The sequence below is a fragment of the Aethalodelphis obliquidens genome, unplaced genomic scaffold, assembly GCF_003676395.1.
Source record: "Aethalodelphis obliquidens isolate GAN/ISIS:26980383/991018 unplaced genomic scaffold, ASM367639v1 scaffold34, whole genome shotgun sequence".
Lineage (NCBI taxonomy): Eukaryota > Metazoa > Chordata > Mammalia > Artiodactyla > Delphinidae > Aethalodelphis > Aethalodelphis obliquidens.
Window position 1 is genome coordinate 10,512,861 of NW_020837978.1, and position 26,082 is coordinate 10,538,942.

Genomic DNA, 26,082 nt, shown 5'->3' on the forward strand with positions numbered 1-26,082 from the left:
TTGCCGCCCGCCGCCGCCGCCAAGGCGAGCGCGCCCGACGCGCGGAGGGCTCCGGCCGGGCGCCGGGGGTGGGGGTCCGTCCGCCCGCTGCGGGGAGCGGGCGCCGGGGCCCGGCTGCACCGGAGTCCCCGAGGGGCGCGTCCCCACCGGTGACGGTCTCCCCGGCCGCCCCGCAACCTCGGAGGCGCCCGGGGCACGGCGGCGGCGGCGGGCGGCAAACTTCGCGGTCGGCGCAGGGCCCGAGCCTCCTCCCGGCGCGACGGCCCTGCCAGTCCCGGCTCGACGGCGTACGGGGCGTGGAGCTGCCCGGAGACGGCCCGGCGCACGGGTGAGGCTGTGAGGAGAGGCGGGGGTGGTACCTGCCTGCGTTATCCTTTCTCTCTCTCCCTCCTCTCTCTCCCTCTCCCTCTCGGCGTGTTATCGAGGCTTATAGAAAGAAAAAAAAAGATATGAAAATATTTACCTCTGGACTTTCATGTTTCCTAGTTGATTCTCTTTGAGGACGGGATGATGCTAAGGTCTCCAAGGGAACAAACGAGACTTTTTTTAAAAACGGTCTCTGAAAAGTGAGCCCAGGCTTCCATGCCTGGGACGGGAGCATTTTGAGGTGCTTCTGAAGTTCGTTTGGATTTTGAACATAACCGCCTTTATCTTTGGAAGGTGTAACTAAATGGGAAAGGTAGCCCGGTTTTCCCATCCAGCAATACCAGCGTTAATAGGATCAATACTTTGTAGATTAGATACTTGGTACCGATGTCATTGCTGCTGTTTCTGGAAGGTATTGTGTTCGTGCTTTAAGGAACTGGAAAATGCCTTGCGTTTCTATGTGTGAACCAGGTGCAAACCAAAGCACCTCTGAGGGCAGGTATCTGGGCGGTGTTTGCATCTGTTTATGAGTGTGATGCAGAGGGTTTCGATGGCGTTGCTAAGGGCATTCGGGTACTGGATGGGGAATTGCTCAAGTTATGGGTAACCTCCTCTTTTCTCAACGGCCCCAAGCCTCGCCATCATTTCGTGATATTTAGTTTGTTGCAGACACAAAGAATGGATTAAAAATAGGATTGTGAAGACTGTTTTGTAGCTACTTAGATCATCTTAGATGTACTCATGTGAAAGACGGAAAACAGTTTTCATTTTTAGAAATATAGCTGATCAATTCAGAAGGAAATAATGTATTTGTTAATATTTTTTAAATTGAGGAGAAATGTCACATCGATAACTGGAAGATAATTCAACTTATTAAACTGTGTACCCAACTTAGTAAAATAATTTATAAATTGGAAGAGGTCAGTTAGAGAACATTATATGGAAAGCAAGAAATTATATTTTTGCTAAAAGGTAGTTAACGAGAAGAAATCATTGGCAGTGATCATTTTGAATTGCAGTTAAGTTGATTAGAATTACGGATGTTAAAGCTACTTGAGGTGTTAGACATAAAGTGATATTCCTCTTCCCTCTTTTGGAATTTCAACACCTGTTAGCTAGCTGATTACTAGGTTTCTAAGTCTGTTCATATTTGCTAGTAATTAAAAAATTTTTAAAATTTATTTATTATTTTTGGCTGCGTTGGGTCTTCGTTGCTGCGAGCGGGCTTTCTCTAGTTACAGCAAGCGAGGGCTACTCTTCGTTGTGGTGCAAAGGCTTCTCACTGCAGTGGCTTCTCTTGTTGTGGAGCACGGGCTCTAGGCACGCGGGCTTCAGCAGTGTGGCACGCGAGCTCAGTAGTTGTGGCTCGGGGGCTCTAGAGCGCAGGCTCAGTAGTTGTGGCGCACGGGTTTAGTTGCTCCACGGCATGTGGGATCTTCCCGGACCAGGGATCGAACCCGTGTCCCCTGCATTGGCAGGTGGATTCTTAATCACTGCGCCACCAGGGAAGCCCTTTGCTAGTAATTTTAAGTCATGTCACTTCATTAGAAGATTGTATTGGAAACTAAAGAATTGAGTTGCAGCAACAATTTGCAGATTATTTCACAATTGGGTTTGTTGTTCAACTGAATTTTACCTGTAGAGTGATTCACAGATATTCTGCTAAATACTCTTTGATGATGGTAATGAAATGGGACATTGATTAAAATGAAGTCTATCTGTTTTCAGAAGATAACCAGGAGAGAAAAATAAGTATTTTCTCATTTAAGCATGAAAGGCAACCAGGATATTGAATCCTGGTCCTGTTATATAGACAGAATATAGTTTCATGTTTTGTAACAAAAATAATCATTTTTGTGTTCTTTCTAAGGCACCAAGAGTACAGCTTTATTCACATCCCTGTTAGCAAATCCAACATTCAAGTGAAAGTATTCTGGACCTGCTTTTCAGCCACATGGGCCCCTCACTATGAGTTCTAGCCTGTGGCACTTAGTTTGTGTTCTGAAGAAAGGAGATAGCCAATGTTAGTTCAGCACAATAAGGACTCATGTTTTGCCTTTGCTGCTAGCTCACACAAGGCACAGGATTCAAGACAGTTTGGCATCTTTAAAGCCGTATCGCTTTCTGCCAAAAAACTAAAGTCAGTAAACATCAGCAATAAACAGGCATGTATTGCAAGCCCCGCTTGTTCTGGTGGTTTATTTACACAGGCTCTGAAGCAGGAGATGAAGCTTTTGTCAGTGAAGTGAAAAACAACAATTTGGCATGCTTATATATGTTACTAGCATCATGAGGTAGGTGCATAACCAAATAACGAAAGCAAAAAGTGCTGTGATATCCACAGTACCTTCTTAGGAAATGCAAATGGGAGTGTGGTGTACGTCCATGGTTGAGACTGGCCACCTGGTGGAAGTAGGGAACAGCACACAGCATCCTCAGGTGTAGAATACCAGTTGTCACTCTCGCTCATTCACAGTAATAGGAGTCTTCTGCGATTCTAGGCTTCAGAGTCTTAAAATTAGAAAAGTCTTAATTTTGTAAAATTATTTTATAATTTTGGAAAGTCATAGTTTTATAAAGTCTTAATTTAATGATTAAAAAAAAAAACCTGGTCCTAATTTTTGGTTTACGTTGTAAAATTTGGTCTGATAATTAAAACCACAGCCATGGTTCTACCTGAAGAAGTATGTAACTTGACTTACCAAGTAGGTCCAAAGACATAAAAAGAGCCAAGGCATGTTCTTGTTTAAGTAGGGTTAACCTTGTACTTGTGCCATTGAAAGTCATTTGTTTGTAACCGTATGAGCCTGCATAGACAGTATTAGGCCACAGAAGCCTTTGTTGGCTGTTTCTGGGTCAGTGTTCTCTAGCAATTTCTAGCACTGTGGTAATGTGATGACTGCTTGGTAATTCAGCATGTTGTACAATGTGTTGTAGCATTTGTAAAAGCACATTTCTGAAAAAGTGATAGTTTTTTTTAAAAATGATTTCTTCATTACCAAAACACTTAGGTTTGGATTTGTGGCTGGGGAGAATAATGTTAGCCCCGTGACCTCGAGGAAAAAATGCTATAAATGTAAGGTATTGTCAACTGACCTGCTGTGCGTGGTGGGTATTGATTATAACCACTGTGCTGAGAAAAGGCATGGGAAATCCATGCTGGTGGTGATATGAAGGGGTGTTTTGTGCCATGAATTATTAGCAGAGATTGACGGAGGCTGAAAAACATTTGTGGGCCCATACTTCATTTTTTTTGTGCCCTCAGTTAAAATGAGGATAAGCTCTCTTAAGCCATTTTATAAACCACTTTACAAAATGGGAAACACATATTTATACAGTCTAGCACAGAATTGGAGTGTTATAAACATAGTTCGAGGTCAGTGATTGATTTCCATATGTGCCAGTTCTTTGTAGCAATTATATAGTTTTGGACATCAGTCAGCAAATGTTTATCATGGGTTTCCTTCTCTTTATTCCATATCACTTGATAAAGTCACCTGAGCTCTTATGGTTGAGGACTTACTTGTTTTCCAACTATTATGATTATTCTTTTATTGTATGTGTAACTCATTACATACAATACCCAAATATTCTCCATTGGCCTAGTTTTCAGCCTTCCTTTTCTTATGGGGAAAAGTTACCAGTTAATTCTTAATGCTATTTAAGTAATTTTATATCCCCAGGGCTTTTAGAAAATATGATTTGGTTAATTTCTTATTCAATCAGAAAAATATTAGAAACTTAGTTTATAATGGTGTGTAATTAAAAAAAAACCCACAACACATGTTATAATCCTTAATTTCACATTTCAGACATGTTCAGAGGTTGTGTGGTGGATAGGAAAATTTGGGATCCTGTTAGGTGACCCAGTGCTCATTTCCCTAACTGCCTGGATCTAGATCTCTGCTTCTTTACCTCATCATCAGTTGAAATGAAAGCCAAAGAACCTCAAAGTGGAGGCTTCAGTGAGTTAAAAAGTGTTAGAAAGGGAGATTAATACACACTGAGACCCCGCCTGGCTTGGAGTGAAGGGGAGGGGAGGAAGAAGATGGATGGCACTGATCATCTCTTCAGCACCTTATGGTTCAAGTTCCTGAAGCAACTCCCCACGGGCTGTTTACATGGTTTCCAGAGACTCCTGCAACAGAGATGCGGTTCTCGTCACTTAGCCCCGCTTTTTCTCCCAACTGAGTAAAAAGTGACTCCCCTGAATTGTGGTGCAAGTGCACTTTGAATATTATGAACCACAAATTAGGGCATAAGAATAAAGATTTTCGACGCAGATATATTATATAATCTAATTGGTCAGGGAGAACAGTTAGATAATCAAGACAGTAATGGAGCTATAAAATAAAACTATGTGTTTGTCCCACATATTTGGTGTGTTCAAACGAGAAATTGTTGCTCTGAGCATCAGTCCATTATGAACTGTCTTCCCTCTATGATAACCAAAGTCGTTCAAGGGAGACATGGCGTTTTACACAATTTTATCACTACGTGTCGTGTCAGGCATAGTTGTATTGAAGAATAGATGCTTACTCAGACTCTTGAATGGTAAACCTCTAATGAAAGGTTTCTGTGTGGTCTTATCTGGCATTTCGTCTTGTTTCATATAGTTTCCTCTGACCCTGGTTAGTATGATTGCAGTTCCATCTTTTTTCTATCAATCAAACCCTTGCTAGCGCTTCCTAATAGAAGCTGTGTTCTAAACACTTTACAAATATTAATTTATTTAATCCTCTTAAGAGCTCTACGAAGTAGGTACTACTGTGATTCCCCATTTTCAGAAGGAGGAAACTGATGTGATCTTTCTCTGTTATATTAACCTACAGATACACAAAATGTACCAGATTCCTGGCTTCTTTATGTCAAGGAATGCAGCAAGCTTTGCTTTTTAATTCACTGAAATAAAGGCACTTGGGCTTTTTTCTTATTTTAATGAAAAGAAACAAAACCTAAAGTCATAAAACGAGAATCATTTCTTCATAGTGTATTGTGACATATGCCAGTGTGTTCTATACTTTAAAGAACTAGAATAAGCTAATTTATACAAAAGATACTTTTGAAGGTAGTTGTTCTTTCACTTCTTATTTGTATTCATATATTGAAAGAATATATATTCCCTATGGTGTTAGCCTTGCTATATACGTGTAAATATATCTTTTATATGTGTCTATTTTTTATTGCCTTATGTAGACTATCATCAGTCTAGGCTCACCTTTTAAAAAAATTGAAGTACAGTTGATTTAAAATATTATATTAGTTTCAGGAAGACAGCATAGTGATTCTGTATTTTTGCAGATTATACTCCAATATAAGTTATAATTCCCTGTGCTATAAGCTCACCTGTTCTTTTCTCAGTAGCTCTAACCTGTCCTGAGGACCAGGTGATACTCCCTTCTTACTCATTCTCTTCCAAAAGAACTCTGTGTATACCATTTTTTTTTTTTAACAATTTAGCATGTTGTTGGAAAATACATGTATCTGTTTTTTGTGCTAGACTGTAAACTTCTTAAGAACAAGAACTTACTCATTTCCAAAGATAAGATAGGTGCAAATGTGCTTTTCTTATTTGAATACTTAAAAGATTTTTTATGTGATATTAAATTATTATTTTTAAATCTAGTTCCAAAGTCAGTATTGAGGGCCTTAAAAATGTCAATTTTAGGGTCTTAGGAAAGTGACTCAAATTTCTTAGAGTAGTATTACTTCAGTTATCCAAGTTTCAAAAGGTATCATTAGGGCACTATAAAATTACTTTGAGCTTTTAGTTGTTTGAAGTACAACATTAGAAATCAAATACCACAATTTCATTTTCAAATTATTTGGGTTCCTGAAGGTCTTTTCTTAAAAGGTTATATGTAAAAAGCATAAAAAACACTAGCTAGCTTAATTTTATACGAGCAGTTATGCATAAACTTTCGATTATTCTAGTCAAAGAGAGCAAAAAATGGATCTTTAAAAATCATTTACGTTTGTCTTTATAATGCTTTTAGTATTTTACCTTCTAACCTCTCTCCCCTTTATAAGCTCATGTTCTCACTGTCTCCATAGAAGAGTGATTAAGTGTTTTAATTTCAGGGGGCTTTTCTTATTTAAGCTGTATGAAAAGTAAGATTAAATAAGAGACAGGTGTCCATAAAAGCAAGTAATGAAATATAGTTCTGTAGGTTCTTTTAATAATAAATATTGTAATAGCTATCATTAGTCTATTAAGTATGCTACACAAAATATCTTTCTGAACTTCACAATAACTCTTGTTTCCTCATGTGTAAAATGCTAATAAATAGCTTATCCAAGATCGCACAGAGTTGGTACATTTAAAAACATGATTTGCGTGATAAATCACAATCTGAAGTTGACTATGATTGCTTTGTTAATTACCAGCCAACAAAGAAGGCCTTCCTGCTGCAGTGAAGATGCTTTTTGACTATGTATGTTTTGGAAAGAGTGCAGTTGAGGACTGCCTGGTGGGGCAGATTCAGGATGGTGGGTGTGGTCAATTTCGAGAGGGGAGATGGTTCTCAGGAGGTAACCAAAACCATATGTCCTTGTTTATGTTCATTGATGCAGACTGTAGGTGGGGTTTTGGTGTAGAAGGAGGGGGAGAACGTTTCCCCTGAAACCTATTTTTAGAATTAAAAACAAAATGAAAAGGAATTATCTTCTCTCTCCTGAATTTGTTTTATTTGGTACTGTGCCCTGGATTCAGAATTAACCCCCAAAAGGGCCATATGAGGTGTTACAGGATGAAAAGAAATGCAATGAAAAGTAACTCAATAAATGTCACATCCCTCAGGCTGGACTTCTCTGAGGGTCGGAGCAATATGTTCTCTGTCACTGCGGGAGAGTTCCTTGTCTTAGGAATCTGGAGGCCTGGAGTATGGGGATCAGAATGAAGTCAGAAGCCTTGAAAACTGTTCTCATTTGGGTCACTCCCTTTTGTACATCATGGTTTTTTCCTGGAATTCCTACTGCAGACCTTTCTTGGTAGCTACTGGGAAAAAAGAGGGATGAGAGACTTTTAGTTAAAATCTTAACAGCATGTAAAAGCTCACTTTTTTGAACAATTAGTTATTTTTGTCGATGTGAGCCTTTTTTCAGGTTCAAGGGCAATCTGAGAGTCAGTAAAGCACAGTGGTTAAAAGCATGCATTTTGAAGCCAGGTGGCCTGTATTTGAATGCTGGCTGTCCTACCATCTAGCTGCATGACCTTGGGGCAGCTGCTTCATCGTGCTGTGTCATCATTTCTTGACTGTGAAATGGGGAGAATATTTACTTACTTCATTGGGTTGTGAGGATTAAGCGAATAAATACGTGTAAAGTCTTAATTATTAGCAATTAAGAGTACGTTTTGTCTACAGAAAGAACAACTGATATTTGATGTTTTTACAGGTAAAAATAAAAATCGAGTTTCCTTTAGGCCTCTAAGTTCCAACTTACTTATCTTCTTATTCTGCTTATAGAACTGGTAAATGTGAGCCATCACCTTCACTTTTTCTTCGATGAAACTTTAGTTCAAATCGAACAGATTGAGCGCCTTAAACTGTCAGTCTCATTGATAAACTTAGTTAAATTTCAACCCTTAAACATTTTCAATTGTGTATATAAATTTCATATAGTTGATTTTCTTTTTAAACAAATCAGATGCTTAGTGGGCAAAGGTACGACTCACATGAGTGAAACCTTTCCAAATACTTAGCTCAAGTTCCTTTGACTGTTCCATCACTTACAAAATTAATATTTTATAGACATAGCCAAATCCTAAATAAATCATATGCCTAAATATAGCACACATTTTAAACGAGAATCACGGGGCTAATCTGTCAGTTAATGTCAGATTCTTTTAAACATTAAAAACATAATAATTATGTACAAACTGTTCCAATTAATATAAAACATATTTCTAAACTTTTCTAAAAAGTATTAACGTGAGTCTGATTTTCTTCATCATGTCTATACACTCTAAACCTTCTCTAGATTGGAAAGGCACTTACCCATTGGAAAGAAGTTTATTATCTCGGGTAAGCTGGAGGTACTGTCTTAGGTGAACTTTCGTTATCGTACCATTCCACATTGATTTCGAGTTACTGCTTGACTGTTTTTCATTAAAACATGGCTCCTTATTGATCATAGATTTAAGGCTTAGATGCTGCACTTGGGCTACATACATCCTGGATAATTCTTCCTGTGACCTTGAATGACAGGCTTCACCCTCTTTTGTAGTCACCATGACAACAGGTGACTCCAAATTGTGCTCTTCAGATAGTACTGGTGTTTTAATCCTTAGACCAGTGCTGTCCAATATGTCATTTTAAGTTTCAGGTAGCCATATTAAAAAAGTAAAAAGTGATTTTAATAAGAGATTTTACTTAACCCAACATGTGCAAAATATCATTGTAATTTCAACATGTAACAATATAAAAAATTACTAACAAGATTTTTGACATGCTTTTTAATTGTTTCATGAAGTCTGGCATGTATTTTACACTTACACAATTTCTCAATTTAGATGCGAAATTTCCACCAGTTACAATGAAGTGTAGTCCTGCGCAAATGGTAAAGTTGTCATTGATGGAAAAATATTGGACATTGCTTCAATTTCTAAATTTAAATTAATTAAAATTAAATAAAATTAAAATTTCTTTTCCATAGTTGCACTAGCCGTATTTCACATGCTCAGTAGCCAGATGTGGTTTGTGGCTACCATATTGACGAGTGCAGCCCCAAACTGGATTCAGATTTGCTTCTCACCTAATTTTTCTGTCCGCTCCAGGCTAAGCCCCACTGCTGTTTCAGATATCTTCTTCTACTCAGTTGGGTTCTTCATTTCTCCAGCTCACAGTAATTTTAATGGCATCCAATTGGCTTGAAAGGCATTTTAGTGTCATTTCATTAAAGCCCAATTTCAACTCTTTTCTACTTTTACAACTGGTTTCTCAGTTTTCTCATTTGTTCATTTACAGCAGTAGTAGTTTCAAAGGAGATGCACTGTTTCATCGTACGTGGTTTGCCACGTAGAGAGAAATGTTAAGACTTCAATGTGAGCCCAAGTGGCTGATTCTGGCAACCCTCCTCCTTTTCCCTGTCTGCTCACTATCCTGCCATCCTCAACAACCATCTCTCATCTTCTTCTCTCCCCTCAAACATGTGCCCCCTCTTGCCTCCTTGCCCTCTGCCGATGACCTTGCTTCTGGAGAACTTGCACAGGCTTCTACCACTGCGTCTTCAGTCTCACCTGCTTCTGAACGCACACCTACTACCATCTCCCCGAGGGACCCCAAGTGGCTGGGCTCCTTTCTAAACCCTCCTCCTCCACTTGTGTGTTGTGTACCTTCCCCTCTTGCCCACTCACAGATAATGGTCTTTTTCTCTATCATCAGTTTCCCCCACTATTGGATAATTTCCATCAGTTTATATACTGTAATACTATAAACTTTTTTTTTTTTTTTTTTTTTGCGGTACGCGGGCCTCTCACTGTTGTGGCCTCTCCCGTTGCGGAGCACAGGCTCCAGACACGCAGGCCCAGTGGCCATGGCTCACAGGCCCAGCGGCTCCGCGGCATGTGGGATCTTCCTGGACCGGGGCACGAACCCGCGTCCCCTGCATCGGCAGGCGGACTCCCAAGCACTGCGCCACCAGGGAAGCCTTATAAACTTTAATAATTTAAGCTCACCTTAAATACCTCCACAAACACAATACTTCCTTAACCCCTACATTTTTCTTCAGCTTCAACACCATTTCTTTGCTCTCCTTTATAGCAGAATGTCCTGTAAGAGTTGATCTTTGCTTCTTCTCTCCTCGCATCCTTGGATCTATCCCAGTTAGATGTGCACACCCACCATTCCACTGAAAGTGCTTCAAAGTGACCTTGCCAAATCCGGAATCAGTTCGCAATCTTCATCTTACCCAGCCTTTCAGTAGCATCTGAGAGTTGATCAATGCCTTCTTCTTGAAAGCCTTCCTTCACTTGGTGTATGCATTCGCTGGTGCTTTAGTCATGCTGCATTACAAACCACCCTAAAACTCAGTAGCTCACGTTTAATTTTTCGTTCATAGGTCTCCTAGGTAGGCTGCGTTTCAACTGATCTAGGTTGGGCTGAGTTGGGTGGCCCTGCTCCAGGCTGTGGACTGGGTTCAAATCTGCTCCTTGTGTATTTGTCCTGGGATTTAGGCTGAGGAGACTACGCAGGGTCTGCTCTTGTCATGGCAGATCACTGGGGTCCCACAGTGAAGTCGAGCCACACAAGCACACCAAAGGCCTTTTCTTTCGTCTTGTCCACTAATGTTCCTGTTGGCCAGAGAAACTCACATAGCCAGGCATGACATCTGTGGGCGGGGATGCCACTCCATCCACAGTTGGGAAGGGAAGGGGAGTGAATATTTGCTGAACAGTCATTCAGCACATCACACGTGGCCTCCAGGACACCTTTCTTTCTTGCTTCTCTGCCCATCTCACTGGCTTTACAGCTGAGCGTCCTTTGACGGTTTCTGCAGATTTCTCTAAGCATTGCACGGCCTTCAGATCTAGCCTTTGGAGTCCTTCCTTTCTTTGTCTACCCCAGTTTTCTAGGTATCTCATCTTATCGCACAGCTTTAATATCATCTTACCTGCTGATGAATCCCAAATTCTTATCTTCAGTAGAAAATTCTTCCCTTCATTTCACGCTCATGTGTCCACTTGACATTTCGACTTGGATGGCTAACTAGGCATCTCAAACTCAACAGGTCCAGGGATGTACTCCTGAGTCCCTGTACCAATACTGCCCCAACCTGCTCCTCCCACAGCTTTTCCCAACTTAGTAAATGGCATCTTCGTTCTTTCAGTGGCCTTGACCCTAACTTTGGAGTCATCCTTGACTTCTCCCTTTTCCCTTCATGTGTTAAGTTGAATCCGTTAGTGAATTTGTTGACCTTGCCTTCAGATTTGATCATTTGTCACCACTTCCGCCACCCCCAGTAAGTACAGTCTGCTACCATGACTCTTGTTTTACCTCAGGTACCTTCTAATTGGTTTCCCAGCCTCTGCCCTTAATACCTTACAGTCTGTTTCCTTTGTAACAATGAGAACAATCTTTTGGAACTTGGAATCAGCTGCAATCATTTCCTTGCTCAAAGGACTGTGATGCCAAGAGAAAACAAAATACAACCCCCGCCCCCAGGTTCCCTTCTCACTTAGAATGAATGGCAAAGTCAGTTCAGGGGCCTCTGAGGCCTCCCCACATGCTCTGGCCCCTGCTAGCCCCCACCCCGCCCCCTGCTGGCTCATTGCACTCCAGGCTTGCTGTTCTCTGAACGTACCAAGCCTGCTCTGGCCTCCAGATCTTAGCACTGCTGTCCCCTTTGCTGGGACTCTGCTTTCGCCAGATATTTGTATGACTTACTTCCTTGTTCCTTTCAGGTCTGTACTTGAGTGTTATCAGAGTGACTTCCCCCAAGCACTGTAAAAATGTAATCTTTTTGTCTCTCAAACTCTGTCCCCCTTACCTGTTTGTCTCAACAGCACTGTTACCACCTAGCACATCGTGCGAACAAACAAAAAGTATACATCTCTTTGTCCTCCTCTTTCTTCTACTGTATAAAACCCATAAAGACAGTGGCTCTGTTTTTTTTTCCTGCTGTATTTTCAGCTTCAATGCCTAGAACATAGTAGGTGTTCAATAAATATTTCTTGACTGAATAAAAGAATTTTATCGGATGCCTGATTCCAGCACAGGGGATCAATCTTAGAAAAACTCGAGAATATTACAGAAGTTTTAGATTCCCATAGTCACGCCTTCGTGTTGTCAAGTGGTTGTCTCTGTAACTTACTAAATGATTCCAGAGAAGAGCACAGAAGATGCCATCCTCTGTGCTGGTAAACAGATCAGAATTACTTATGTGGTAGAACTTGAGACATCTGTAATCATCGAGACGTGAGCATCTCCACGGCAGAGACTTTTTCTATTAGATGAGGGCTTATAATAGTTCCTTTATACGTTAACTGTTTTGTTGAAGTCTTAAAAAAAAAAAAGGTATAGGTCTGTCTTCTCAAGGCTTTGTCAAAATGGATATAAACCATTTGAAGATCATGTTTGAACTCTTGCCAATGTAAATATGAACTAGAATTTCTTATGTGCAACTTTAGGTCTAAGAAATAAAAGGAGAACACCTAAAACCCACTTCTCTATAAGCTTGAATTAGCAGTTTGCTTGCAGATATTCAAATATTAATGATAATAACAAGCACTTTAAAAAACATAGTGTCCCAAGAGCTAGAGGCTGCAAAATCAAGTAAGTCTAATAGATTTATCTCTTTTTCAAACTGAAGTAAATGTATTTTGGGGAGGAGAGGGGTTGGAAACTTGCGCTTTAGCAGAGCTTTTAATTATCTCATAATCACTGAAATGTGAACAGGACTATAGAAAATACAAAATATATCCCCACTCTCAACCTATGAATTAAAAAACAATTTTGCTATTAATTGTAGCTGATGTATGGGTGTCATTTATGAACTTTCTCCTTTTGAGCTTGCGTCCATGTGTCCTGAGAAAGTGAACAGACTTATCGGAGATTATTAAGTTAGTGCCTAGGTACTAAAAGATGGAAGTTATTCATTGGTGCATGGCCTGTCTTGCTGGCTCACTGTGCCTGCGTTGCATAGACATGAAGAGCATGGGCTTCCTGGTGGTCAGATCTGGTCCGAGTCCTGGCTTTGCCACCTAGTGACCTGCGTGACCTAGAGTAAGTTCCCTTCCTTACCACAAAGTGGAGCGCTAGTGGTACCTATCATGGTGAGCTGTCTGGAGGGTTAAAAGATTAAATGAGGGAATTCCTTGGCAGTCCAGTGGTTGGGACTCCAGGCTTTCACCGCCGAGGGCCCGGGTTCGATTCCTGGATGGGGAACGGAGATCCTGCAAGCTGTGCTGCACTGCCAAAAAAAACAAAAAAAAATTTTTAATGAGGTAATATATGTATTTATTGTTATTTATTATCAGCTTATTTATTATGTTTCTCATTAGCTATACAACATTATTAATTTGGGGAGATTATAATAGAAGTGGATAGTAGTAATTACAGTTTGATATGGGAAGATGGTATAACTATCTTGAACATAACCTTTTCTAGTGCTGGGAATTGATTTGTGTAGATTTAAAGACGTTTTTGTCATTTAGCTCCTTTGTAAGTGATGGTAATTTCATTGGAGTCACAGAGCACCAGGATTAGAGTGTGTGTTCTCGTAACTGGTATCCGTCTGCAGGTGGGAAGTAATTAGATTTAGCTCTTCCTCTGAAGAGAGGGCTGTTAATGAATGATTTGGAGAATGTTGGGAATCAATAAATCTGTTAGGATAAGGCAGGAAGTTCAAATTTTAAAGAGTACTCTTTTTGTTAAAGCTCTTATTATGTATAGTTCTGGTGTCAATCCTATGCTTAGCCCATGAATTTTTTGTTTCATAAGAGAATATTTTCATTTACATAGCGCATTTATACAGGTAAGATAAATGACACATATTACTATTAAGTAGTTTAACATTAAAATATCAGACATACTTATTATAGTATCAATAATATCTCAACGAATAGAACCAGTGTTTCTTATTAAACTAGATCTACAAATAAATTTTCATCAGTTGATGTGTTTTATAAAACATCTTTCATATAGCAGGTTTTTTTTGTTTTTTAGTTGGAGCAATCAGTTGAAATCAGGATAGAAAAATAAGAATAGAGACGATTAAATTATGGGATTTAGGTTAAATTTATTGTAGTAATGCCTTTTAAAAAAGTATTGCATATTGAATACATTTTAATCTTTTTTATATGCCACATTTGGTTTTATTATTATGAAATAATTATGTAGTGTTTTTTACATAGAGCTCTTGTTTTTGCTCAGACTTGACAGGCGTATTAATCTCATTCTGTGAGAATTGCCTTTATACCCTTCAAACAGCTAACAGATCTCTCCTAACATCTTTCTCAGCTATTACTTCCTTTTGGACTCTGACCTCCAGTCTCATGCATCTTCTTTTAAGCCCTCATTTGTGCAGTGTTTCCTTCTGCCCCTGGGCCTTTGCACTGGCTGTTCCTTCTGTGTGGATGTCCTTCCCTTCCTTCTTCCCTCAGTAACTCCTGCTTGTTTTCCCGATTTCAGCTCAGTTGTTACTTCCTTAGGGAAATCTTCCCTTACACTCCTGACCAGGTCAGACACCACTATTCATTCAACAAATATTTATTGAGTGGCTGCTGTGGGTCAGGCAGAGTTCTAAGCTCTGGGAATATAAACAGACAGGGTTTCCCTATATCTTATAGACAATGATGGAAGAGTTTGAGACCTTTAAAAATATTTACTGCAACAGTGAGACACATAATTAGGAGGAGCTTAAAGCATTTTAGAACTCAAAATTATATCTGGACTGAGGTTCGTTTATTCTTTGGTCTGCAGTAAATTTAAATGGTTTGATTATTAACCTCTAGGTCACGGCTGATTGGTCTATAAGTGGTAGACTTTTCTGCCAGGGAAAGTCCACTTAAAAAAAGAGACACTGGCTGAGATTTGGATTAGGATTTCATTGAATTTGTAGATCAATTTGGGAGAGTTAACATCTTCGCAATATTGGGCCCTCTAGTCAATGAACTTCATATAGCTGTCTGTCTAGGCTGTCTTCAATTTCTCTAACTAATGTTTTCAAGTTCTGTTTGTAGCGTTCTTACATATCTTTCATTAAGTTGTATTCTTTTCGTCGTTACTGCAAATTACATGTTTTAACATTTCACCATCTAATTTTTGTTGCCTGTATAAATCTACTGCAATACGATAGATTTTGGTGTGTTGACCTCGATTCCAAGGATTTTGCTACATTCATTTCTTAGTCTTAATAGTTTATCCATAGGTTCATTTGGATTTTCTGTGTGCATGATCATTTTATGTGGTAAAGAGTTTTATTTTTTATTGTCCAGTTCTTATACTTTCCTTTTTTTTTTTTTTATTGCCCATTGTACTAGCTGGGACATTGTTTATAATTTTGAATAGTAGTGATGATAGTATGTTTGTCTTACTCTCATTCTCAATTTCAGGGGAGAAAGTTTTCAATATTTAAAGTAGGCATTTACTTAGTGCTGTTGAAACCTTTTTGCTAAATTAAGAAAATTCTCTTATTTCTAATTTGATAGGCATTTAAATCATGAACATGTGTTGACTTTTCTCAAAAGCTTTTTCTACATTTATTGAGATTATCATATAATTTGTTTTTCCCTTATTTTGTCAACGTGGTAATCATATTAAAAAACGTTAAAACAATCTTGCATTCCTGTCATAAACCCAACAGATGTGCTATCATTTTTCTGTTTTGTTGGATTCAATTTTGTTGGATTCAATGCTAATATTTTGCTTAAGAATTTTGTATCTATGTTTAGGGAAGAGATTAGCTTGTAATTTTCATTTTGTGTAATGAACTTGCCTTGTTTTGGTATCGAGGATATGCTGGTCTTATAAAATCAATTGTGAAGTGTTTCCCTTTTTCATCCAATTCTCTGGAAGAGATTGGTATTACTTCTTCCTTCAATGTTTGAAAGAAAATTCATTAGTGAAGCCATCTGAGACTGGGATTTTCTTTGTAGTAAAGTTTTAAATTATGGATACAGTTATATTAAGTATAGACCTGTACATATTTGCCATTTCTTCTTATGTCAAGTTTACTATTTTTTGGCTATAATTAGCTGTTATTTTTCTAACTTTTTGTGAGAAAGATACTTAGATAATTGATTTTCAGCCTGCTTTTCTAATATATGCATTCAAAGGTCTGCATTTTCCTTTAAACCATGGTTTTAATAGCATCCTATAGGTTTTGATGTCATATTTAAATTTTTCTGCTCAAGAAGTTTTAAAATGGCCATTGTAGTTTTTTTTCTATGACCTATAGGTTACTTAGACACTTAATGCTTAATTTTCAGTTATTTGGGATATTCTAATGATCTTCTAAAACTGATTTCTAGCTTAATCCCATTATTACCAAATAACATGCTGTAAAGATTTTAGTCTTTTGATATTTTTGAGACTTGTTTTATAGCCTGGTCGTGGTTACTCTTGGTAAATGATACATGTACACTTGAATAGACTGTATAGTATATTCTGTAGTTATTGGTGTAGCATTCTATATCTGTAGATTAGATCAGATTTATTAATTGAATTGATCAAACTTCCTATCCATAGGGTTTTTTTTGTCAATTCTGTCAATTATTGAGATAGATAAGCTAAATCTCTTGCTGTAATGATGAATTTTTATGTCTCCTTTTAATTCTGTTAGCTGTTTCAAATATATTTTGAGGATATGTTATTAGATACATACAAATGTATAATTGTTATATATTCTTGTTGTGTTGGATCCTCTTATTATAATTAAATGCCTTTAGTTCTAGTAATGGTTCTTGACTTATAGTCTGCCTGTCTGATATTAGTATAGCTTTCCTTTGGTTAGTGTTTACATGGTGTGCCTTTTTTATACTTTAACTTTTCAGACTTATTTTTGAGTTGTTTCTTTTATAAGCAGCATGTAGTTGGATTTTGCTTTCTTTCTCTCACCTTACAAATCTTTGGAGTATCTAATAGTCCATTTACATTTAAAGTAATTGATAATATATTTAGGTTTAAATTTACCATTTTACTCTTTGTCTTATAATGATCTGATCTGTTTTCTTTTTTTCTTGCATTTTTAAACTAATCAAGTACTTAACATTCAGTTTTCTTCTCTACTGGCTTGTTAATGATATACTCTGTTGTTATTCTTTTAGCCATTATCCTAGAGAGGACAGCATCTGTCCTTCACTTGAGAATTTAAATTGTTACTTTAACCACTTTCCTCACAATGCATGGCTCTGAGAATAATTCAACTAAATAAATCCCCTGCTCCCTTCTGTGCTGTTGCTGTCATTTATTTTAATTTCACATATGAATAAAACCTCATGACATATTGTTATTGCTGTTTTATGCAGTTAGTATTCATTTATATTTACCGTTTCTTTTCATTCCTTCATGTGAGTCTGTAGTTCCCTCTGGGATTATTTGCCTTCTGTTGGAAGAACTCCCTTTAGTATTTCTTTGTATTTTTGTTTGTTTGAAACTTTATTTTTTCTTAATTCTTAAAGTATATTTTTGCTGCATGTAGAATTCTCAGTTGTCAGTTTCTTTCATTGCTTTAAGGATGTAACTTCATCATCCTCTGTCTTCTGTCTTCATCATCCTCCGTCTTCCTCTGTCATCCCTCTGGTGGATGAGGCTATCTAAGAGGCTTGTGCAGGTCTCCTGATGTGAGGGACTGGTGGTGGGTAGAGCTGGGTGTTGCTCTGGTGGGCAGAGCTCAGTAAAACTTTAATCCACTTGTCTGCTGATGGTTGGGGCTGGGTTCCCTCCTTGTTGGTTGTTTGGCCTGAAGCAACCCAACACTGGAGCATACCTGGGCTTTTGGTGGGGCTAATGGCAGATTCTGGGAGGGCTCACGCCAAGGAGTACTTCCCAGAACTTCTGCTGCCAGTGTCCTTGTCCCCGCAGTGAGACACAGCCAACCCCCGCCTCTGCAGGAGACCCTCCAACACTAGCTGGTAGGTCTGGTTCAGTCTTCCCTGGGTTCACTGCTCCTTCCCCTGGGTCCTGACGCGCACACTACTTTGTGTGTGCCCTCCAAGAGTGCAGTCTCTGTTTCCCCCAGTCCTGTCGAAGTCCTGCAATCAAATCCCACTAGCCTTCAAAGTCTGATCCTCTAGGAATTCCTCCTCCCGTTTCCAGACCCCCGGCTTGGGAAGCCTGACGTGGGGCTGAGAACCTTCACTCCAGTGGGTGGACTTCTATGATATAAGTGTTCTCCAGTCTGTGAGTCACCCACCCAGCAGTTATGGGATTTGATTTTGCTGTGATTGCGCCCCTCCTAACATCTCATTGCGGCTTCTCCTTTGTCTTTGGATGTGGGGTATCTTTTTTGGTGAGTTCCAGTGTCTTCCTGTTGATGATTGTCCAGCAGCTAGTTGTGATTCTGGTGTTCTCACAAGAGGGGGTGAGAGCATGTCCTTCTACTCCGCCATCTTGACTGCTCTCTTACCTAATAATTTTTAAAAGCCATTTTCAAAACAGATTTTTACTTTCCATAATACAATGAAAAGTATTAAATTCAAAATAAACTAAAATGAGAAATTAAGCATTCTGTGTCATTTTTCTAAAAATTATTTTTTAAAAAAATTGACAGTAATAAGTTAAATATTTGTGTTTTCCAAATAATAAACTCAAATAACATGGTTCTTAATATTCCACAAATTACAAATAAAGATCTACACTAAAAGTCATATCATTTTTTTATAAAATTGCCTTATATATTTATAAGTGATTTTACCGTAAGAAATAATAAAGAACTGATTCAAAAGAAAGTATTCAAGACACCAAAATTATAACAACACTGCAGGTCAGTTTAGGCAAAACAGTTTAGTCTCTTAGCTATTGATATATATTGAGTAAAATTTCTCTAGTTCAAATTTTGCAAGATGATTTTTTAGCCTTTCCTGTCTAGTTAGTGCATCTTCAAGAGGCTCCTGATTATTCCACGATTCTAATCTAGAGGAAAAAAAATTGCATGATCATACATCTCTTTGTCAACTTAGATCAAATAAAGTAATAACCCTAAGAATGCTTTTGGAGTTCCACTTCCATAAAGAGTGAAGTAGTCTGTATAAGACCAACGATCCCATGAAGAAAGAGGGGACAAAATTTACAAAAGCAAAAAACTGTTTAATTTCTTAAACAGCAACCAAAGCAACCAGGACTTGAGGGACCAAGTTGCTGGAAAGAAAGGAAATGCACTAAAGTGGGCCTGACATTCTCTGCCACTTCAGTGTTCAAGGCATTTGCCAATTTTTGGCACAATTGGGGGCCAGGAGGCCAAGAAGAAAGTGGCAGCTCAAGTATTTTGGTTCACTGCAGTATGTGCTCAAAGATTAGAGTTCAGGTTTACCAAAGTGAGTAGGACTGGACGAGCCAAGACCCCAAAGAAAAGAGAAGTGCCGAGAGCAAGACCAATATTCTACATAACGTTTCCCTTCAAGATTCCTAAGCTGCGAAACATGAAACACCAGAAACCCAGAGAAAGTGGCATACATGAGGTTAAAATACTAAGTAGAGCTTTTGGTAGATTTGTAGGACTGAGGAAAAAGAAAGTGGAGCTCAGTCTAACCAAGGAGGAGGACCCCAGTAAACACTTCAGGTTTTCAGTTGGGATCTCTAAAAGGCTATGCCCTAGGAATAAAAGAAAACCAAAGTACAATATTCCTCAAAAAGAATGAAACTCAGAATCAAATCTTTTCAATTCGTGACTGAATCAAAACAGGCGGTCCCTAACTCCGTCTTCCAGAAGAAAACTAACTGCACTCTGAAGAAAGATAACATCATTCTGAGCATCTACAAGTTTTTCAAATACACTGTCTGACATTCTGTCAAAAATATCATGCTAGGGACAAGACCAAATGACTAAAATTGGGACAGAGGAGTTGGGGGTGGGGGGAGACATAAGACAAAGTGACGCACTGGTGATCCAAATACTGAACTTATCAGGCATGGACATTAAAAGAACTGTGACTAATATGTTCAAAAGAATAAAATGACAAGTGAAGAATTTTACCAGAGAACTGGAATCTTTTAAAAAGAAAAAAGGTAAGAATCAAATAAAGATTGTAAATCTCAAAAATACAATAACTAGAACAGATTCACTTTGGCATGATGGAGTGAAGAGGTTGATAAACCCTCTCCCCACAAAGCAACTATAAAGCCAGTTAGAACTGTCAAATACAATCATTTCAGGATTCTGGAAATTCCGGCGTACAACAAACTGAGAAGGTGAACTTTGGGTGAGATTAACATAAGTATTGTAGTACTCTTGCCTGGGGCCCCTCCCATCACCCCATGCCCCACTTCAGCATGCTAGTTGAACCAGGGCAGGACCAATTGTGAGAAATAGCCACTTTGCTGCCACGTTCAAGGAAGCTCACTTGATATGAAACAATGTTGTTCAAAGTGGTGATCTCAGTCACAAGCTAATAGAGACAGAAGTTCCACGAGCCTAAGAAAACAATTGTTTGAGACAAGCCACAGATATGGTGTTCCAGAAGTTAAGAAAGCAAAGGGAGGCTTGAAAAAGTTTCCACGTAGCCTGGGTTAACCAGAGGCTGAGTGTGTACATGGTAGAGACTAATGTCTAACACACTAACATATTCACAGCAAATAGAGTCTGAATACATGCACAGAGAAGATATGAGTGCCCATGGAAGTAAAAACAAGGGCAGACTTGAAAATGCCCTGAACTTTGAATGGACTCCCCAGGCCACATGCAGATCTCTCCATAGACGGTGGAAGCCTTACTGGCTTGAGACATTTGAGCACAACCTCTATCTCTGGCTGAACCTTCAGCTATGCAGACACAGAAAAGATCCCTAGGAAGCCAAGCTTTAAAAATAAACAATGAGGAAAAAAACCTGAGCAAAGACATCAGCTACACATCATGCAGGGACTTCACAAATTTAGGCCAATTATTAATCACAAACAAAATAAAACAACAACCACCACCCTTAGGAGGAAATAAATCACAATCCTCAGTTGCTGTGATATATTATTAAAAATGTCCAGTATTCCACCAAAAAATGTTAAGATATGCAAACAAACAAGAACGTGACCTACACTCAGGGGGGAAAAAGTAGTCAATAAAAACTGAGTGCCCCCAGATATTGAGTTTAGCAAAGACCTCAAGCCACTACTATAAATACATTTACAGAACTTTAAAGAGAAAAAAAAGGTTGAAAAACTTACAGGAAAGTATGATAATAATGACTCAACAAATAAAGAACCTCAATAAAGAAATATTATTTTTTAAAGAACAAATAGAAACTCAAGAGTTGAAAATTACAATAACTGAAATGAAAAATTCAGCAGAGGGGCTCAATGCTACATTTCAGATGGCAAAATAAAGATTAAGTAATATTAAGATAGATGAGGTGATATTATCTGGTCTGAAGAACAAGAAAAAAAGATCATGAATTAATGAATAATTAATAAATAGCTCCATAGACCTTTGCGATAACATCAAGTATACCAACATACATGTAATGGGAGACTCTGATGGAAAGGAGAAAGAGAAGGGGGCAGAAAAAAATATTTGAAGATATACTCCAAAAAAATCCCAAATTTGATGTAACAAAGAGATCTGTACAAAGACACACCTGTTGAACTGGTGTGTTGAAAGACAAAGACAAAGATTAAATCTTGAAAGCAGCAAGAGAAAAACCATTCATCACATACAAAGGAATAATGAGATTAATAACTGACTTCTCAATAGAAACAACAGAGGCACTGGATGACAAAGTTTTGGGAAAAAAAACAGTCTATCAATCAACTGAGCAAAACTGTGATTCAAAAACCAAGGTGGAAAAACAGATATTCCTAGATAAACAAGGACTGAGAGAATTTCTTCCTACCAGACCTGGCTTACAAGAAATACTAAAGGAAGTCCTTCAAGCTTTAAGAAAATGACATCAGACATTAACTTAAATTGACATGGAGAAATGAAAAGTGTTCCAAACGCTAAATATGTAGTAAATACAAAATATTCTATAAATAAATATATTTTTTCATTTCTTCTCTTCCTTAAAACACATAAAATTGTAGAAAGCAATAATTATATATTCTTGAGTTTGAAGTACATATAGAGGCAATTTTTCAGTTTTTAATATATGTAGATATAATATATATGATAATAAGAACCCAAAGGAAGGAGGAGGAAAAGGATATATATTTGAACAAAGTTTCTATTTTCACAGAATTAAGTTACTGTTAATCTGCAGTACACTTCTATAAATTACAACACATTGTAATCCCTAGAGCAACCACTAAGAAAATAACTACAATGACAACAACAAAAAAAGCATATTTAAAAATCAACAAATTAAAATGTCCCACTAAAAACTAGTTAATACAAAAAAGTCAAGGAGGAAGAGAGGCATGAAACAGAGAGCAGAATGGCAGACACAAAATCATATCAATAATTATATTAAAAGTGAATGGATTAAACATTCCAATCAAAAAACAGAGATTGTCCAACTGATTAAAAAAGCACAACTGATACCCTGAGAAAACCATAATTCATAAAGAGTCATGTACGACAATGTTCACTGCAGCACTCTTTACAATAGCCAGGACATGGAAGCAACTTAAGTGTCCATCAACAGATGAATGGATAAAGAAGATGTGCCACATATATACAATGGAATATTACTCAGCCATAAAAAGAAACGAAATTGAGTTATTTGTAATGAGGTGGATGGACCTAGAGTCTGTCATACCGAGTGAAGTAAGTCAGAAAAAGAAAAACAAATACCGTGTGCTAACGCATTTATATGGAATCTAAAAAAAAAATGGTTCTGAAGAATCTAGGGGCAGGACAGGAATAAAGACACAGACATAGAGAGTGGACTTGAGGACACAGGGAGGGGGAAGGGGAAGCTGGGATGAAGTGATGAGAGTGGCATGGACATATATACACTACCAAATGTAAAATAGATAGCTAATGGGAAGCAGCTGCATGGCATAGGGAGATCAGCTCAGTGCTTTGTGACCACCTAGAGGGGTGGGATAAGGAGGGTGGGAGGGAGATGCAAGAGGCAGGGAATATGGGGATATATGTATGCATATAGCTGATTCACTTTGTTATATAGCAGAAACTAACACAACACTGTAAAGCAATTATACTCCAATAAAGATGTTAAAAAAAAAAGCACAACTGAACTAGATGCTATCTAGAAGAGAAACATTTCAGGTTCTAACATACAAATAGATTGGACAAAGGAAAGAAAGATCGATACTGTAAATAAAGATTAGAAAGAAAATCAATGAGCCAGAAAACAATAGAGAAAATCACTGAAACTAAAAGTTGGTTTGTAAAGGAAAACCCAACAAAACTGACAATCCAACTAAGCTAGTTAAGCTAAGTTAGTTAAGCTTCTGTTAGTAAAACAGAAGACGTGAGTTGTCAGGTTATCAAGTTATATACAGAGAGGACATCACTATGGACCCTACAGAAATGGAAAGGCTTATACAAGAATATTATAAACACTTTATGTCCACAAATTAGACAACTTAGATGAAATAAGCAAATTCCCCCCAAAAAATACCAAAATGGACTCAAAAGAGAAACTCTGAATAGAACTATACAAGGAAAACAATTGCATTGGTAAATAAAAATCTTCCTGCAAAGAAAAACCCAAGGCCAGATGGTTTTTATCAAAAATGTTAAGAAGAAATAAAGCCCATTCTTCACAAACTCTTTCAGAAAATAAAGGAAGGGAAGAGTTCCCAGCTCATTCTATAACACCAGCATTGCCTTGATTGCAAAGCCAGATAAAGCTATAACAAGAAAACTATAGAGCATAACTCCTCACGAATACAGACACAAAAATCCTTTTAAAAAGCAGACTGAATTCCAGAGGGCAGACAGCAGAAGCAAGAAGAACTACAATCCTGCAGCCTGTGGAACAAAAACCACATTCACGGAAAGACAGACAAGATGAAAGGCAGAGGGCTACGTACCAGATGAAGGAACATGATAAAACCCCAGAAAAACAACTAAATGAAATGGAGATAGGCAATCTTCCAGAAAAAGAATTCAGAATAATGATAGTGAAGATGATCCAGGACCTCAGGAAAAGAATGGAGGCAAAGATCGAGAAGATGCAAGAAATGTTTAACAAAGATCCAGAAGAATTAAAGGACAAACAAACAGACATGAACAATACAATAACTGAAATGAAAAATACACTAGAAGGAATCAATAGCAGAATAACTCAGGCAGAAGAATGGATAAGTGACCTGGAAGACAGAATGGTGGAATTCACTGCTGTGGAACAGAATAAAGAAAAAAGAATGAAAAGGAATAAAGGCAGCCTAAGAGACCTCTGGGACAACATTAAACGCAACAACATTTGCATTATAGGGGTCCCAGAAGGAGGAGAGAGAGAAAGGACCCGAGAAAATATTTGAAGAGATTATAGTTGAAAACTTCCCTAACATGGGAAAGGAAATAGCCACCCAAGTCCAGGAAGTGCAGAGAGTCCCATGCAGGATAAACCCAAACTATTTACAATAGCCAGGTCATGGAAGCAACCTAAATGCCCATCGACAGATGAATGGATAAAGAAGATGTGGTACATATATACAATGGAATATTACTCAGCTATAAAAAGGAACAAAATTGGGTCATTTATTGAGACATGGATGGATCTAGAGACTGTCATACAGAGTGAAGTAAGTCGGAAATAGAAAAACAAATATCGTATATTAATGCATATATGTGGAACGTAAAAAAATGGTACAGATGAACTGGTTTTCAGGGCAGAAATTGTGACACAGATGTAGAGAACAAACGTATGGACCCCAAGGGGGGAAAGCTGCAGGGGGTTGGTGGTGGTGGTGTGATGAATTGGGCAATTGGGATTGACATGTATACACTGATGTGTATAAAATTGATGACTAATAAGAACCTGCTGTATAAAAAAAATAGAGAAAACCTATTTATTAGGTTTATAGACGTGTGCAATTTAAAAGAAAACAACAGTACTGTTATCTTGAAAAAAAAAAAGACTATACATTTTCCTGTAAGCACAGCTTTAGTCACCTCCAAGCTTTGGTACGTAATATTTTTATTATCATTCAGTTCACATTATTTTCTAACTCCAATTGTGGTTTGTTTTTTGGGGGGTTACTTAGAAATAGTGTATTTCATAACTTCCAGTTATTTTTTTGTTACTGATTTGTAGCTTAACTACAAGTCAAGAAACACACTTTGTATAATTTTAATACTTTGAAATTTGTTAAAATTTGCCTTATAGCACTATATGGTCAGTTTTAAAAATGTTCCAAGTGTGCTTGAAAATAATTTGTAATTTAAAGTTTTGGAGTATTGTGACTATATATCTGCTTGTTGAATCAAATTTGCTGCTCACATTATTTAAGTTTTTTATATCCTTACTAATTTTTTTAGGGGGGGGTCTACTGGTTCTGAAAGAGGTATGTTAAATCTCCTATTATATAGTGAATTTGTCTATTTTTTCCTTGTAGCTCTGTTGCTCTATATAATTTGAAGTTAAGTGCATACAAATTTAAAACTTCCTGGTAAATTGGTCTTGTTGATATCAAGTGCCCTTGTTTATTTCTAGTAACGCTTTTGCTTTCAAGTCTACCATATCTGTTATTATGTAATTTCCTTTTGGTTTATATTTGCACAATATATCTTTTCCACTCTTACTTTCAGCCTTTTTGTACCATTATGTTTTGTTTTTTTAATAAATTTTTAAAAACTAAAAAAAAAATTATTAGGTAAGAGTCATCAATTGTAACATGTACTGCTCAGATGAATGATGTTGATAATGTGGGGGGCAATGGGTATGTGGGAAATCTTTGTACGTTACTCTCAATTTTGTTGTGAATCTTAAACTGCTCAAAAAAAAAATAAAATCTTCGAAAATATTGTTAGATACACAGAAGTCACATTCACCTATTCTGATATACCAGTGTTACCCTCATATATTGCTGGAGAAACCTTTTTATTATTAACCCTAATTTATTTTTATATATACCACTGTGGTAAACAACCAATATTGTGATGAACTATAATGTCCTTATGTTTGTGTTTTTGATAGACGTTGATTTTGAATTAATAGAA

At 37.8% G+C, this 26,082-nt stretch overlaps 1 protein-coding gene across 1 annotated transcript in view; it reads left to right on the plus strand.

Annotated features, from left to right (window-relative positions):
* Positions 1-27: 27 nt before the first annotated feature.
* The window catches only part of RNF182 (ring finger protein 182), a 54,406-nt gene continuing 28,351 nt past the window's right edge, over positions 28-26,082 (plus strand). Inside the window, exon 1 of the mRNA XM_027128402.1 lies at positions 28-328. The gene's annotated coding sequence lies outside the window, so the exon portion shown is untranslated. The remainder of the gene's footprint in view (positions 329-26,082) is intronic.